Source organism: Muscardinus avellanarius (assembly GCF_963383645.1).
Source record: "Muscardinus avellanarius genome assembly, chromosome: X".
Taxonomy (NCBI): Eukaryota; Metazoa; Chordata; class Mammalia; order Rodentia; family Gliridae; genus Muscardinus; species Muscardinus avellanarius.
The window spans coordinates 79,526,758-79,533,323 of record NC_137792.1 but is presented as its reverse complement, the minus strand read 5'-3'; the positions used below and the strand labels follow the sequence as shown (position 1 = coordinate 79,533,323).

Below are 6,566 nucleotides of genomic sequence, written 5' to 3'. Positions count from 1 at the left end.
AAATATCTCAATTGTCATAATTTACATACACAAATACATCAAAGACAATTACTATGCTGAAAGTTGGGAAGATATGGAGAAAAGAGTGTAGTGAAAAATTAAAGGAGGCTTCATAAGTACTATATCCATGTAAGCCTTCATCAAGATATATTATTAAAATGCATCAGTAAAGGAGAAAAACATCCTTTAAGAAAAGAAAATTTATTTTTTAAAATTTTTCCATATGGTCAAGTTATTTTTGACAAGGTTTTCAAGAACATTTGGTGAAGGAAATAATAATCTTTTCTCTAAATATTGTTGAAAAATAACAATTACACGAAAAGGCATAAAATTGGAACCTTACCTAATACCATATACAAATATTAACTCAAAATAGATAAAAGACCTAAATATAAATCTTAAGACTATAAAATTTTAGAAGAAAACCTGGGTTATAAACTTCACAACATTGAAATTGGCAGTGATTTCTTAGATATGATTCCAAAGGCACAGGCAACAAAAGAGTAAACAAACTTCTTTAAAAAATTGTACATCCAAAGACAATGCAAACAGTACTAAAAGTTACTGGTAGAATGGGATATATATTTCCAAATGCTATATCTGGAGATATATTAATATTCCAAATATAAATCCTAAAAATTAGCAACAATAAAAGCAAACAATAAAATTTAGAAATAGGTAAAACATTAAAATAGGTAATGAATCACCAAAGATTTTTATATCACCAATAAACACATGAAGATCACTCATCATTGTCATAATATAACTAATCATTAAGGAAATACAAATAAAAACTATAGTGAAATACTACTTCACATCTGTTAGGATGGCTACTTAACATGAATTATCTTGCTCCAGCCCTTTACCTTGAATTTGTTACTCTCTTTACTTAAAACGCATGTTTCTTCTAAGCAGCCAATGGATGGATTCTCTTTTTTAATCCATTTTGCGACTTTAGGTCTTCTTATTGGGGAATTGAGGCCATTTACATTCAATGTGATTATTGAGAGATAACTTTTAATTCCGAAAATGTTAAGATTTTATTTCTGTTTGAAATACTGTTTATTCTTCTTTGTTTCGTTGTCTGCTTGATGGAAAATCTTGTTTCTCTGGTTCTGGTGTGTATTACCTATTTCTTCTTTGTAGTTAATCTCTTTGAGTATTTTCTCTAGTGCTGGTTTTGAAGACATAAATTCCTTCAGTTTCTGTTTGTCATGGAAGCTTCTTATTTCCCCATCTAATTTGATAGAAAGTTTTGCTGGGTAGGAAATTTTTGGCTGGAAATTGTTTTATTTCAGAGTTTGGAATATGTTACTCCAAGCCTTCTGGCTTTCATGACTTGGTTTGTGAAGTCTAGAGTGATTCTAATTGTTTTGCCTCTGAATGTCACTTGGCCTTTTGTTTTTGTTGCCTTTAACATTCTCTGCTTGGAATCATAAAATGACATTGGTCATTTTGAAAATTATGTGGCATGGGAAACCTTTTCTCTGATCCTGTCTAAATGGAGATCTATAAGTTTCCTGGAATTGTGTATCGAACTCTTGCTCTATGTTTGGAAAATATTCTGCTATTATTTCTTTGAAGATACTATTGATCCCTTTGGTTTCACCTTCTATTTCCTCCTCTATTTTGATTATTCTTAGGTTAGCTCTCTTAAAATGGGCCCATATTTCTTCAATGGCAGATTACTGCTGTCTGATGTTTTTTCTGATTTAGCAATTATGCATTCGTTTTGGGGTGATCATCTTCTAGGAACGAGATTCTGTTCTCCATGTGGTCTAATTGATTGTTTATAGTTTGAATTGATGCCTTTACTTCAATGATTTCATCCTTTATTTCTTTTAGACTCTCTCTAAACTCTTTTCAAATGTCCTGTATTATTTCTATAGTTATATTCCTGATTTGATCTTCTGGAGATCTCTGAATTTCTGGGTTATCAGGTTCTGATATTATGGGCTTGTGGGCATTCATTGTACTATTGTTGTTCCTCTTTTGCATGACTTCAGAAGTTTGTGCCTTCTCTGGGTTCTTCCCCAGGTCACCACAACTTCACTTAGGGTGCTCTGAAACTGGAGTTTGTGGTAATCTCAGCAGCTACTACTCCTTTACTGGGTTGTATCATAAAGTTTCAGACCCAGGGAGTTAATTGAGGCTGCAGAGACCGTGGGGGTGCTAGGCCTGGGCTCCACAGGGAGTTGCAAATAGAGTGTGGTATCTCTTCCACCTCTACTCCTTCACTGGGTTTGTCTGTAAAATTTCAGACCCACGGAGATTATCAAAGCCACGCAAGTCCCTGGGCATGCAGTGCTTGGATTTCTCCTGTAGGGGCCACAATTTCACTTACGGTTATTTTGCGTGCAGATCTAGAGCTGTTGTGGGCCTGGGGAACTCACCCCAGCTGCTGGCAATATGGAGCTGCCACCACGCCCTCGGCCATTTGGCTGGCATATTTGTTATTTGGTTTTGAGCTCTATTCTTAGTCCCTGGAAGGCGTGATGATCTTGTCCACTGGGAATTTTAGACGTTCTTTGCACTGGAAGAACTGCTGGATTATACCCAAATAATTTGCAGCTGCTCACTTCAACTCCTTGTTTACCTTTCTACTCTCGAACCTGGTGCTGTGAGGGAAGATGGTGCCATCATGGCTCTGCCACTGCATTGCGGGCTGATGTCTTTTCTGGTCTCTTGTTCTTCCAGACTTCTTTTTCTCTGTCCCTTGTGTTTACATTTTTTATTTCTCTGCTGATAATGTTTTCTTAGTATCAAAAGCACAGATTTTGTGGCAATAGAGATCAAGTGTTAGCAGGACTCGTAATTGCTGCTTTTATTGGTCACCATCTTCTAGGAAGTCAAGAAAATAAAATTTAAATTGACAAGTTGTCACTAAATTAATAAAATATTTTCTTTCATTTTAAAAATTTTGATGTGATTGACTTATTTTAGTTGAAATATGTTTCTTATCTTTACATATTTAAGTAACTATAAATAATAGATATTAGGCTATACCTATCATATATAAAATATATTCTTCAAAGTTTTACTACTTGTGATTTTGACATTCAAAAATTAGTCTGGACTTCTGGGAAGAAAGAAACCAAGAGAAGCAGCACATATCAGCCCCACTTACACTTGGTCTTTATTGCTTTAGACAGTGTTTTGACCAAAAAAATACTGTAACTTGAAAAAGAACCCAATGATTTTGCCACCATTGCTGCCACTGGACTCTGCAGTTGTCTTTACTGGAAATGCTGTCAAGCTGGGGTTATGGAGGGTGGGGTTTGGCGGGAAGAGAAGGAAGCAGGTGAGGGGAGGAAGAAAAGGGCCTTCCAGAGGGGAAACCTCTCAGGTGAACACCTGGTGCCTGGGACTGTCAGTGCAGCATGGTCGTTGTGGTGGGCCCTGTGGGGCTGGTGGCAACAATGGGATGGGTGGGAAGAAGAAGGAGAAAATCATCAAGACTTTGTCCAAAGAGGGGACCAAAGAATAAAGTTCCCTTCTTGTGTTTGTACATCATGGCCTTGGAGATCAGTCACTTGACAAAAAGGAACTTTCATCTGTTTAAAAAAGTCAACATTTATGTCCCAAACATAGGTGCAGCCACTTTCATAAAACAAACTGTTTGCAACATTAAGTCACATATAAGTCCCAAAATGATAATACTGGCAGACTTCAACACTCCTCTTAAATTGTTATACTAATTTTCTAGACAAAAAGACAGTAAAGATGCCTCAGACCTAAAGAACACCATCAACCAAAAATCTATTAGGCACATATTGAATATTCCACCCAACTACAGTAGAGTTCACATTTTTCTCAGCTGCACACAGAACCTTCTCCAAAATAGATCATATCCTGGGATACAAGAGTGAGTACTAGCAGATTCAAAAGATATGAAATACTTTCCTATGTCTTTTCAGACCATAATGGAATAAAACTAGATATCAACTATATGAATACCCAGGAAAATCATGTAAAAATATGGAGACTGAACACCACACTGCTGAATGAAGAGTGGGTCATAGGAGAAAAAAGGGGTAAAATTTAAAATTTTCTAGAAGCAAACAAAAATAGAGGGATAAGAAATTGGACAACCAATGGCTCAAGAATTTCAAGAACAAAGGCTGGAACTTGGGGACTATGAGAAGACAATGAAATGAAGATGTACTTAAATTAAGGAAGAATAAAAGAGATGAATTTCTCTTAAAGAGAAAGAATGTACCACATGAAGATATCTGTAAATTCTCTGATATAGATGGTAATTACAGAGTACAAAATACCTCTCTAGAAGCCATTTTTTAAAATACTTCAAATGATAACTAAGAAATTTATTTAAGTGCAGTTCAAGCTGCTAGGAAGCTTTTGTCCAGTGATCACAACACACCAGTTTATGACTTAATAAAATCTGGAATTTTACCTATTTTAGTTTATTTTATTGAAATAGATTGCAATCCTTTACAGTTTGAAGCTGCATGAGCTTTGACAAACATTGCATCTGGAACCTCTGAACAAACTCAAGCAGTGGTTCAGCCCAATGCTGTACCACTTTTTCTGAGTCTTCTTTATTCACCCCATAAGAATGTCTGTGAGCAAGCAGTGTGGGCATTGGTAAATATCATAGGTGGTGGCCCCCAATGTAGAGATTGTGTCATAAGTCTTGGAGTTGTGAAAGTTTTACTTTTATTTATAAGATCATCTATTCTTATAACTATCTTAAGAAATGTTACTTGGCTTATGGTCAACTTATGTCACCAAAAATACTCACCACCACCAATGGAAACTATTCAGGAGATTCTTCCAGCTCTTTGTGTTTTAATTAATAACACTGATGTAAATATATCAGTAAATATATTCTGGTCCCTCTCTTAACCGACTGATGTTGGCAATGAATAGATACAGAGGATAAGGAACTCTGTAATAGTTCCTCATTTGGTTCCTCTACTCAGCCACCAGGAAGTTAAGGTTCAGACTGTTGCACTTCTACTTGTGGACAACATTGTTACTAGAACTGATGAGCAAACAGAAGCAGTTTTGAACTGTGATGCTCTTTCACACTTCCCTCACTCCTGACATACGCCAAAGAATAAAATTAATGAAGAAGTATGGTTCCTCTCTAACATCAATGCAGGAAATCAGCAGCAGGTTCAGGTAGTAATTGATTCCAGTATTATAACAATAATATATATACCTTTTGGATAAGGGGTATTTTGGCACTTGAAAAGAAGCTGCTTGGGCTATAAGTAACTTAACAATTAGTTGGAACAAAGATCAAATGGCCTACTTTATACAACAAAATGTTTTCCTACATTTTTGCACTTGCTGACTACAAAAGTTGCACAAGTCATGCAAGTAGCACTTGATGGATTAAGTAATATGTTACAAATTACTGAAGATGAAGCAAAAACTATAGACAATCTTGCAGAAGAATGTGGTGGACTGAAAAAAATCGAACAACTTCAAAATCATGAAAATGAAGACATCTACAAATTGGCCTATGAGATCATTGACCATTTCTTCTCTTCAGATGATGAAGATTCTAGCCTTGTTTCAGAGGCAATTCAAGGTGAAACATTTAGTTTTAATTCATCTGCCAATGTATCAACAGAAGAGTTTCAGTTATAGAATGATGTTGTGAAAGTTAGGTACAATGCAACTTAGTGAGACCTTATTTCCAAATAAAATATAAAATAGGTTTGGGCATATATCCCAGAGGTAGAAAGCCTCTGGGTTCCACCCCCAGTACCCCCAAAAAATATCAGAGGATTTTCTGTACACCAACTATAAAGCCACTGAAAAAGAAATTCAGAAAATACTTCCACTCAGGATTTTTCACAAAAGTTAAATTACTTAGGAATAAACTTAACCAAGGAGTTAAAGACCTCTACAAAGAAAATTACAAAACATTGGAAAAAGATTGAAGAAGATCTTAAAAATGGAACAAACTTCCATGTTCATGGATAGGCAGAAATACATATTATCAAAATGGCCATACTTCCAAAAGCAATCTACAGTTTCAATGCAATGCCCATTAAATGACCAAGATCATCCCTCACAGACATAGAAAAATCAATCCTTAAATTTATTTCGAACAACAAAAATACCAGAATAGCCAAAGTAGTTCTCAGCAACAGAAATCATGCTGAAAGAATCACAATACTTAACTTTAAACTATATTACAAAACCATTGTAATAAAAACAGCATGGTACTGGCACAAAACAGATACAAAGATCAATGAAGCAGAATAGAATACCCAGAAACAAATCCACACACTTACAGTCAATTAATTTTTGACAAGGGGCCAAAAACATACACTGGATAAGAGATAGCCCGTTCAACAAATGGTGTTGGCAAAACTGGTTAACCATATGCAGAAAAATGGAAATAAATTCCACCTTCTCACCCTGCACAACAGTCAATTCAAGATGAATCAAAGACTTGGAAATTATACCAGAGACCTGAGGCTACTTGAAGATGCCTAAGGTCCAACACTCCAACACATAGGCACAGATAAAAACAAACTAAAAGATGAATCAATATGTGGGATTGCATGAAACTGAAGAGCTTCTCT

At 35.6% G+C, this 6,566-nt stretch overlaps 1 pseudogene across 1 annotated transcript; it reads left to right on the top strand.

Annotated features, from left to right (window-relative positions):
* The first annotated feature begins 3,193 nt into the window (after positions 1–3,193).
* On the top strand, positions 3,194–5,619 carry LOC308278963 (importin subunit alpha-3-like; annotated as a pseudogene). The gene is made up of 2 exons: positions 3,194–3,301; positions 4,072–5,619. The product of its transcript is annotated as an importin subunit alpha-3-like (transcript).
* Positions 5,620–6,566: the final 947 nt, after the last annotated feature.